This window comes from Hemibagrus wyckioides, linkage group LG21 (assembly GCF_019097595.1).
Source record: "Hemibagrus wyckioides isolate EC202008001 linkage group LG21, SWU_Hwy_1.0, whole genome shotgun sequence".
Lineage (NCBI taxonomy): Eukaryota > Metazoa > Chordata > Actinopteri > Siluriformes > Bagridae > Hemibagrus > Hemibagrus wyckioides.
The window spans coordinates 21,510,466-21,520,465 of record NC_080730.1 but is presented as its reverse complement, the minus strand read 5'-3'; the positions used below and the strand labels follow the sequence as shown (position 1 = coordinate 21,520,465).

At 45.9% G+C, this 10,000-nt stretch overlaps 1 protein-coding gene across 3 annotated transcripts in view; it reads left to right on the top strand.

Moving 5' to 3' along the window:
• Nucleotides 1-6,456, top strand: part of pparda (peroxisome proliferator-activated receptor delta a) — a 62,668-nt gene extending 56,212 nt beyond the window's left edge. For all 3 annotated transcript variants that reach the window (XM_058372999.1, XM_058373001.1, XM_058373000.1), the window contains one exon: nucleotides 1-6,456. This exon is cut by the window's left edge and continues 1,028 nt beyond it. The gene's annotated coding sequence lies outside the window, so the exon portion shown is untranslated.
• The last annotated feature ends 3,544 nt before the right edge of the window (nucleotides 6,457-10,000 follow it).

The following is a 10,000-nucleotide window of genomic DNA, read 5'->3' as shown; positions in this document are numbered from 1 at the left end:
GAGTGAGTGCCTGGGTGATGGAGTGAGTGCCTGGGTGATTAAGCGAGTGCCTGGGTGATGGAGTGAGTGTCTGGGTGATGGAGTGTCTGGGTGATGGAGTGAGTGGGTGATTGAGTGACTGGGTGATTGTGAGTGACTGGGTGATTAAGTGAGTGGGTGATGGAGTGAGTGCCTGGGTGATGGAGTGAGTGCCTGGGTGATTGAGTGAGTGCCTGGGTGATTGAGTGAGTGTCTGGGTTATTAAGTGAGTGCCTGGGTGATGGAGTGAGTGGGTGATTGAGTGTCTGGGTGATTGAGTGAGTGTCTGGGTGATTGAGTGAGTGTCTGGGTGATGGAGTGAGTGTCTGGGTGATGGAGTGACTGGGTGATTGAGTGAGTGTCTGGGTGATGGAGTGCCTGGGTGATGGAGTGAGTGGGTGATTGAGTGTCTGGGTGATTGAGTGAGTGTCTGGGTGATGGAGTGAGTGTCTGGGTGATGGAGTGTCTGGGTGATGGAGTGACTGGGTGATTGAGTGAGTGTCTGGGTGATGGAGTGTCTGGGTGATTGAGTGACTGGGTGATTGAGTGAGTGAGTGAGTGACTGGGTGATGGAGTGAGTGCCTGGGTGATGGAGTGAGTGGGTGATTGAGTGTCTGGGTGATTGAGTGAGTGTCTGGGTGATTGAGTGAGTGTCTGGGTGATGGAGTGAGTGTCTGGGTGATTGAGAGTGACTGGGTGATTAAGTGACTGGGTGATTAAGTGAGTGACTGGGTGATGGAGTGTCTGGGTGAGTGAGTGTCTGGGTGAGTGAGTGAGTGTCTGGGTGATTAAGTGAGTGTCTGGGTGATTAAGTGAGTGTCTGGGTGATTGAGTGAGTGACTGGGTGAGTGAGTGTCTGGGTGATTGAGTGACTGGGTGACTGAGTGTCTGGGTCATTGTGTGACTGGGTGATTGAGTGTCTGGGTGAGTGGGTGATTGAGTGAGTGTCTGGGTGATTGAGTGAGTGTCTGGGTGATTGAGTGAGTGTCTGGGTGATTGAGTGAGTGCCTGGGTGATTGAGTGAGTGTCTGGGTGAATGAGTGAGTGACTGGGTGATTGAGTGAGTGACTGGGTGATTGAGTGAGTGACTGGGTGATTGAGTGAGTGACTGGGTGATTGAGTGAGTGAGTGGGTGATTGAGTGACTGGGTGATTGAGTGACTGGGTGATTGAGTGACTGGGTGATTGAGTGAGTGACTGGGTGATTGAGTGAGTGAGTGACTGGGTGATTGAGTGACTGGGTGATTAAGTGACTGAGTGATTGAGTGACTGGGTGATTATGTGAGTGACTGGGTGATTGAGTGACTGACGGTGATTGAGTGACTGGGTGATTGAGTGACTGGGTGATTGAGTGACTGGGTGATTGAGTGACTGGGTGATTGAGTGACTGGGTGATTGAGTGAGTGACTGGGTGATTGAGTGAGTGAGTGAGTGACTGGGTGATTGAGTGACTGGGTGATTGAGTGACTGGGTGATTAAGTGACTGGGTGATTAAGTGACTGGGTGATTAAGTGAGTGACTGGGTGATTATGTGAGTGACTGGGTGATTGAGTGACTGACGGTGATTGAGTGACTGGGTGATGGAGTGACTGGGTGATTAAGTGAGTGTCTGGGTGATTGAGTGAGTGACTGGGTGATTGAGTGAGTGACTGGGTGATTAAGTGAGTGGGTGATTGAGTGAGTGACTGGGTGATTGAGTGAGTGACTGGGTGATTGAGTGAGTGACTGGGTGATTAAGTGAGTGTCTGGGTGATTATGTGAGTGACTGGGTGATTGAGTGACTGACGGTGATTGAGTGACTGGGTGATGGAGTGACTGGGTGATTGAGTGAGTGTCTGTGTGATTGAGTGTCTGTGTGATTGAGTGAGTGACTGGGTGATTGAGTGAGTGACTGGGTGATTGAGTGAGTGACTGGGTGATTGAGTGAGTGACTGGGTGATTGAGTGAGTGACTGGGTGATTAAGTGAGTGTCTGGGTGATTAAGTGACTGGGTGATTGAGTGAGTGACTGGGTGATTATGTGAGTGATTGGGTGATTGAGTGACTGACGGTGATTGAGTGACTGGGTGATTGAGTGAGTGTCTGGGTGATCGAGTGTCTGTGTGATTGAGTGAGTGACTGGGTGATTGAGTGAGTGTCTGGGTGATTGAGTGAGTGACTGGGTGATTGAGTGAGTGTCTGTGTGATTGAGTGAGTGACTGGGTGATTAAGTGAGTGTCTGGGTGATTAAGTGACTGGGTGATTGAGTGAGTGACTGGGTGATTGTGAGTGACTGGGTGATTAAGTGAGTGAGTGATGGAGTGACTGGGTGATTGAGTGACTGGGTGATTAAGTGACTGGGTGATTAAGTGAGTGACTGGGTGATTATGTGAGTGACTGGGTGATTGAGTGACTGACGGTGATTGAGTGACTGGGTGATGGAGTGACTGGGTGATTGAGTGAGTGTCTGTGTGATTGAGTGTCTGTGTGATTGAGTGAGTGACTGGGTGATTGAGTGAGTGACTGGGTGATTGAGTGAGTGACTGGGTGATTGAGTGAGTGACTGGGTGATTGAGTGAGTGACTGGGTGATTAAGTGAGTGTCTGGGTGATTAAGTGAGTGACTGGGTGATTGAGTGACTGGGTGATTGAGTGACTGGGTGATTGAGTGAGTGACTGGGTGATTGAGTGAGTGAGTGACTGGGTGATTGAGTGACTGGGTGATTAAGTGACTGAGTGAGTGACTGGGTGATTGAGTGAGTGAGTGAGTGACTGGGTGATTGAGTGGGTGATTGAGTGAGTGACTGGGTGATTAAGTGACTGGGTGATTGAGTGAGTGACTGGGTGATTGAGTGAGTGACTGGGTGATTAAGTGACTGAGTGAGTGACTGGGTGATTGAGTGGGTGATTGAGTGAGTGACTGGGTGATTAAGTGACTGGGTGATTGAGTGAGTGACTGGGTGATTGATTGAGTGACTGGGTGATTGATTGAGTGACTGGGTGATTAAGTGAGTGACTGGGTGATTAAGTGAGTGAGTGATTGAGTGAGTGACTGGGTGATTGAGTGACTGGGTGATTGAGTGACTGGGTGATTGTGAGTGACTGGGTGATTAAGTGAGTGAGTGATGGAGTGACTGGGTGATTGTGAGTGACTGGGTGATTAAGTGAGTGAGTGATGGAGTGACTGGGTGATTGAGTGACTGGGTGATTGAGTGACTGGGTGATTAAGTGAGTGACTGGGTGATTATGTGAGTGACTGGGTGATGGAGTGACTGGGTGATTGAGTGAGTGTCTGGGTGATTGAGTGTCTGTGTGATTGAGTGAGTGACTGGGTGATTGAGTGAGTGACTGGGTGATTAAGTGACTGGGTGATTGAGTGAGTGACTGGGTGATTGAGTGAGTGACTGGGTGATTGAGTGAGTGACTGGGTGATTAAGTGAGTGTCTGGGTGATTGTGAGTGACTGGGTGATTGAGTGACTGACGGTGATTGAGTGACTGGGTGATGGAGTGACTGGGTGATTGAGTGAGTGTCTGTGTGATTGAGTGTCTGTGTGATTGAGTGAGTGACTGGGTGATTGAGTGAGTGACTGGGTGATTGAGTGAGTGACTGGGTGATTGAGTGAGTGACTGGGTGATTGAGTGAGTGACTGGGTGATTAAGTGAGTGTCTGGGTGATTAAGTGACTGGGTGATTGAGTGAGTGACTGGGTGATTGTGAGTGACTGGGTGATTGAGAGTGACTGGGTGATTGAGTGAGTGACTGGGTGATTGTGAGTGACTGGGTGATTGAGTGACTGACGGTGATTGAGTGACTGGGTGATTGAGTGACTGGGTGATTGAGTGAGTGACTGGGTGATTGTGAGTGACTGGGTGATTGAGTGACTGACGGTGATTGAGTGACTGGGTGATTGAGTGACTGACGGTGATTGAGTGAGTGACTGGGTGATTGTGAGTGACTGGGTGATTGAGTGAGTGACTGGGTGATTGTGAGTGACTGGGTGATTGAGTGACTGACGGTGATTGAGTGACTGGGTGATTGAGTGACTGACGGTGATTGAGTGAGTGACTGGGTGATTAAGTGAGTGACTGGGTGATTGAGTGACTGGGTGATTGTGAGTGACTGGGTGATTGAGTGACTGACGGTGATTGAGTGACTGGGTGATTGAGTGACTGACGGTGATTGAGTGAGTGACTGGGTGATTGAGTGAGTGACTGGGTGATTGAGTGAGTGGGTGATTGAGTGAGTGGCTGAGTGACTGGGTGAGTGGGTGATTGAGTGACTGGGTGATTGAGTGACTGGGTGATTGAGTGAGTGACTGGGTGATTGAGTGAGTGACTGGGTGATTAAGTGAGTGTCTGGGTGATTATGTGAGTGACTGGGTGATTGAGTGACTGACGGTGATTGAGTGACTGGGTGATGGAGTGACTGGGTGATTGAGTGAGTGTCTGTGTGATTGAGTGTCTGTGTGATTGAGTGAGTGACTGGGTGATTAAGTGAGTGGGTGATTGAGTGAGTGACTGGGTGATTGAGTGAGTGACTGGGTGATTGATTGAGTGACTGGGTGATTGATTGAGTGACTGGGTGATTAAGTGAGTGACTGGGTGATTAAGTGAGTGACTGGGTGATTGAGTGACTGGGTGATTGAGTGAGTGAGTGGGTGATTGAGTGAGTGAGTGGGTGATTGAGTGAGTGACTGGGTGATTGAGTGAGTGACTGGGTGATTGAGTGACTGGGTGATTGAGTGACTGGGTGATTGAGTGACTGGGTGATTGAGTGAGTGACTGGGTGATTAAGTGACTGGGTGATTGAGTGACTGGGTGATTAAGTGAGTGACTGGGTGATTAAGTGAGTGAGTGGGTGATGGAGTGAGTGAGTGGGTGATGGAGTGAGTGAGTGGGTGATGGAGTGAGTGAGTGGGTGATGGAGTGAGTGACTGGGTGATTGAGTGACTGGGTGATGTCTCACTCTGAGACTAAAGATCATTCCTCAGAAACTGAAGCAGTACAGATCAGCTCTCAGTAAAGATCATATTTATTTGTGTATTTATTTTACATTTGGAGCAAAATCATAGGTAAATGAATCAACTCAATCAAAATGGATTTAAATTGAGTTATTTAAAAAGAATCTAATCAATAAAGGGAGTCCGAAACACAGACACACACACACACACACTGTACTCTTACAGTTAAATGCTGATGTTTAAAGCAGAACATTATTTTGTAAGTCTGTATATTTCTGTAGTAAACTTGTTTTAGTGTAATATTGTGATGGTGTGTGTGTGATCCACGCTGAATTTTAACACACTGTAACACACCTGATGATGTTCCTGAAGGCTCAGATTAGCTTCACATCTCACCTCAGTGTAGATTAGCGTGACTCACAATTACTCGACATGTCCACGTATTAAACACACTGCTGCTCTTCACTAAGAGATTTATCTGCAGGAGTATGTGTGTGTGTGTGTCCTGACAGAAAAACGCCAGTTGTTCTAAACTGTTGTTTAGATAGACAGATAGATAGAACTTTGTCATTGTAAAGTACAGGTACATAGCAATGGAATGTTGTTTAGCATCTAGCAGAAGTACAAATAGTAGAAATTAGAAGTAGTCTTTATTTACCACATATACATTACAGCACAGTGAAATTCTTTCTTTGCCTATTCCATCCTTGGAGGTTGGGGTCAGAGCACAGGTCAGCCATGATACAGCACCCCTGGTGCAGAGAGGGTTAAGGGCCTTGCTCAAGGGCCCAACAGTGGCAACTTGGCGGTGTTGGGGCTCGAACCCCCGATCTGCCGGTCAACGACCCAGAGCCTTAACACTCGAGCCGCCACCACCACCGCCCCTAATTTTCTATTTTCTAAATTCTAATTTCTGATTTCTAACTAAAAATGAAGGGACCCTAAGTGACCACTTAACAGCACAATATGACTTAATGGCACAAGACATCAGCTTTAACATGACCTTAAAGAAGCCTATATTTTACTACTCTCTTTTTATGGTCCAGGTTTTAGTCAGATTTGGCCTGCTGAAACAGCATAGTGTTGCTTCCACACAGCTCCAGAACTTTGCTGTAGATGGATTGATCCTAGAAGTGAGTGAGTGTGTGTGTGTGGTGCCCTGTAGCAATAACATCTCATCTGGGTGGTTTTCCTTGCATATGCTCTAGGATTCCAGTCTGAAAAGGCAAAAAGGGACTCGCTATTTATGTTTTTGCAACTTTATTATTTTGAATTTTACTTTATTATTAGTAGAAATTGTGCAAAAGAACAAGTGCAGATAAATATGTAAATCAGTAAATAAGGCTGTCAGAGTGTGCATAGAGAAGTATGTGCAAGTTGTATTTATAGCAGATAAAGTCACAGGTGTAATTATAGATGCAAAAATGTGTGCATTATCTACATTGTATGTACAGTAGTAACAGAAATAATGTACAGTGTTTATACAGATAGTATGTATGTATGTATGTATATATATGTGTATATATATATATATATATATATATATATGTATGTATATATATATATATATATATATATATATATATATATATATATATATATATATATAGGGGCAGTAAGGCCTTCTCTGCTGGCCTAAACAGCAGTGATCTGAATCACTGACTTGCATTTAAATATATTTAATATATTTTTCCATGAATGTGTATTAAATTATCCTCAGTAGTCTATTCTCTACATTTCATAGCTTTTCTCTCGGTTGCGCTGCTTCCAGTAGTGTATATTTATAAGAGTATTTATCCAATCATATTTCAGCCAGTGTCTGACATCATGTGTTGCCCGGCCTTAAGGCCTTCAGAATCAATAGTGCAGGCATCCGGTGCTTAAAATAAGTGGCAGTGAAACTGTTCAATTAACCAATCAGATTTCGAGTTGGCATCTCTGGGGCCATCTAGCGGGCGTACGATTACGGCAGCAATTTCCTGTCTTTTGATTGGATAATTGGAGTAGTCAGAGGCAGAGAACCACACAAACTAAATAAAATATATACACTATATTGCCAAAAGTATTCGCTCACCCATCCAAATACTCAGAATCAGGTGTTCCAATCACTTCCATGGTCACAGGTGTATAAAATCAAGCACCTAGGCATGCAGACTGTTTTTACAAACATTTGTGAAAGAATGGGTCGCTCTCAGGCGCTCAGTGAATTCCAGCGTGGAACTGTGATAGGATGCCACCTGTGCAACAAATCCAGTCGTGAAATTTCCTCGCTCCTAAATATTCCACAGTCAACTGTCAGCTGTATTATAAGAACGTGGAAGTGTTTGGGAACGACAGCAACTCGGCCACGAAGTGGTAGGCCACGTAAACTGACGGAGCGGGGTCAGCGGATGCTGAGGCGCATAGTGCGAAGAGGTCGCCAACTTTCTGCAGAGTCAATCGCTACAGACCTCCAAACTTCATGTGGCCTTCAGATTAGCTCAAGAACAGTGCGCAGAGAGCTTCATGGAATGGGTTTCCATGGCCGAGCAGCTGCATCCAAGCCGTACATCACCAAGTGCAATGCAAAGCGTCGGATGCAGTGGTGTAAAGCACGCCGCCACTGGACTCTAGAGCAGTGGAGACGCGTTCTCTGGAGGGACGAATCGCGCTTCTCCATCTGGCAATCTGATGGACGAGTCTGGGTTTGGTGGTTGCCAGGAGAACGGTACTTGTCTGACTGCATTGTGCCAAGTGTAAAGTTTGGTGGAGGGGGGATTATGGTGTGGGGTTGTTTTTCAGGAGCTGGGCTTGGCCCCTTAGTTCCAGTGAAAGGAACTCTGAATGCTTCAGCATACCAAGACATTTTGGACAATTCCATGCTCCCAACTTTGTGGGAACAGTTTGGAGCTGGCCCCTTCCTCTTCCAACATGACTGCACCAGTGACCAAAGCAAGGTCCATAAAGACATGGATGACAGAGTCTGGTGTGGATGAACTTGACTGGCCTGCACAGAGTCCTGACCTCAACCCGACAGAACACCTTTGGGATGAATTAGAGCGGAGACTGAGAGCCAGGCCTTCTCGTCCAACATCAGTGTGTGACCTCACAAATGCACTTCTGGAAGAATGGTCAAAAATTCCCATAAACACACTCCTAAACCTTGTGGACAGCCTTCCCAGAAGAGTTGAAGCTGTTATAGCTGCAAAGGGTGGACCGACGTCATATTGAACCCTATGGATTAGGAATGGGATGTCACTTAAGTTCATATGTGAGTCAAGGCAGGTGAGCGAATACTTTTGGCAATATAGTGTATATTTTATCTCACAATGGCTGACAGAGAAGAAATCGATTTGGTCGCAGACATCCTTACAAATACATTTTCAAGGCAGACTTTTCAAGAAAATCCTTTTGATTCTTCAAAATAGTTAGTAAGCTTTTTCAAGAACCATTTCTGCTTTTGGGTTTTCTTTTTTTCCTGGTTTTCAGTTTGCCTTCATTCCAGATCCCCGGGGTGGGCGGTGGGGTTTTTTGCTGCAGTGAAAGGAAACTTGTGAGAGTGAATTGTGTTAATTTTTTTTTTTGCTATATGTAATGTAATTTTATTCATGTTCGCTATAAGAGCCTGTGACACAGCGCACTGTTATACAGTGTTTCTATATTCACTGCGACTCATTTCGGATGCTGCGTCTTCCGGAGATTGCAGTTTGCTGCATACGGCATCAAGAATGTCTTTTTTTTGAGAAAAGTAACCGTAATAAAATTGACTATTCCTTGGGAGCTGTGAAATACTGTAGACTAATTTCTTTTTTACTTTGCCATTCAACGGTTGATTAGTATCTATGCCACTGATATATATATATATATAAGCAACAGGCCACACACTCCAGTGGAGCTATTATTGTTGCTGGGGACTTCAACCACACCAACTTGAAATCTGTACTTCCCAAATTTCATCAGCATGTTTCCTGCACTACTAGAGGGGACAACAAACTGGACCATGTGTACACCAACATTGTTGAGGCATACAGGGCCCCCACTTGGGTCAGTCTGATCACCTCTCTTTATTCATGCTACCCAAATACACACCACTCATCAAACGTGTGAAACCATCAGTGAAGACGGTGAAGGTATGGCCAGAGAGGGGCATTTCCTCACTACAGCAACAACTTCACGACACTGACTGGAGCATGTTCGGCTCACAGGCCACCTCAGACACACAGTCATTAACACCTATACGTCATCTGTACTGGACCATATAAACATGTGTATTGACACCGCCACCACTGTCAAGCATGTCAAACACTTTCCTAACCAGAAGCCATGGATGAACTCTGAGGGCCGCCTCTTGCTGAAAGCAAGAGATGCTGCTTTTAAATCTGGCAATGCAGAGGACTACAGCAGAGCCAGGGCCAACCTGAAAAGGGGCATTAGGAAAGCCAGGCATGCACATAAACTGCGTATTGAGGAACTTAAAGCCTGGAGACACTTAAAGCCTTAACCCTCAAATTGGATAAGGGGTTAAGGATAAGTGATTATCCAACCTTACAGACTGAGGTCGATTTGTTAAAAAGTCCATAATCCAGCTACATTTGGATGTGCAGATACCCAGGTCACTGAACTTAGTGATCAGTTTACTACAACTGTATTAAAAGCAGAGCTGAAGTCAATGAACAACATCCGAATGTATATATTGTTATTGTCCAAGTGGGAGAGAGCAAGATGAAGAGCAGTGGAAATAGCGTCCTCTGTTGACCTATTTGGGAGGTAGGCAAACTGGTGTGGGTCCAGTGTAGGTGGGAGACATGCTATGAGGTGACTTAGAACCAGCTTCTCAAAGCACTTCATAACAATGGGAGTGAGTGCAACAGGGCAGAAATCGTTCAGACACTTCGCAGAAGAATGCTTGGGCACTGGTATGATGGTCGTAGTCTTCAGACATGTTGGAACAGTGGCCTGGGCCAATGACAGGTTGAAAATGCCAGTGAAGACTTGCGCCAGTTGGTCAGCACAACTCCTGAGCACACGTCCGGGTACGCCATCAGGACCAGCTGACTTGCGTGGAT